The following is a 929-nucleotide window of genomic DNA, read 5'->3' as shown; positions in this document are numbered from 1 at the left end:
GGAGATAATCAGTTCAGTGAGAATTGCAGTAGTTCACTGATTGAAGTATTAGTTGGAGTTGACATTAGAACAGAAACTGATAATAGAACTGAATATCCTAGAATAGAGATATGGAGAGAAACAGGAGGTCATTATAGAGACCCAGTATCTGTTGAACTTAAATTATCTCCACACAATTTCACTACCAATGGACTGTATCATTATACACTACCTACTCCTTTGAACATTAGTGAGCTGACAGGTAATGATACCCATGGTTACAGACTAGGAGTATATCAACCTCCTGATGATAGAAGTGTTGTTAGATTTTATAAAGTAACTGGAACTGGTGAAATTGGAAGAGTAGTTGATACTGAAAATGATGATATTGACAAAGATTCCGAAGATGGTGAAATAGTATTACAAAACTCAAGTATCCTAATACATCCAATTACAAGTATGTCATTAATAACAAGCGTAACAGGGTAAAAAATATTCCTATAATTGATTTCACCACCTTGCAAGTACAACTTGGTCATTATTAAGACTTATAGAGGCTCTCTCTACCTTATAATGCTTCTAGAGAAGTCTTTAGACAGTATCTCTATGCTCTCTTGCTGTTAGAAAGCTCTTAACTTTGTCCCATGTGTAAGCCGCCATTTTGTTCTTCTGAACTGATTCATGCACTAACTGTTGATGCTTCTGCTGCTACATCAAGTAATGGTAATGTATATAACTTTACAAGTGATATTGAAGTACAGTATGGAGATATATTAGTAATCAATGTAACCACTAATAGTAATCCAATGTATTATCAACAATACAATGGACCATTGAATTATCAGCTTGATAGCAGTAATGGATTAATACCATTGGAACATAATGACTATCCACTGATATCAGTTGTAGTAGGTAAGAACTATAATAGTATATACATGAACTGTGTTTGT

The 929-nt window shown here is 33.9% G+C and overlaps 1 protein-coding gene across 1 annotated transcript in view; it reads left to right on the top strand.

The window, feature by feature from the left end:
• LOC109587466 (ephrin receptor 1-like) overlaps window positions 1-929 on the top strand; it is an 11,901-nt gene that overhangs the window by 7,336 nt on the left and 3,636 nt on the right. The gene's annotated exons all lie outside the window — the stretch shown is intronic.

Source organism: Amphimedon queenslandica, unplaced genomic scaffold, assembly GCF_000090795.2.
Source record: "Amphimedon queenslandica unplaced genomic scaffold, v1.1 AMPQUscaffold_12559, whole genome shotgun sequence".
Classification (NCBI taxonomy): domain Eukaryota; kingdom Metazoa; phylum Porifera; class Demospongiae; order Haplosclerida; family Niphatidae; genus Amphimedon; species Amphimedon queenslandica.
Note: the sequence above shows the minus strand (reverse complement) of the source record. Positions and strands in the feature narration are given on the sequence as shown.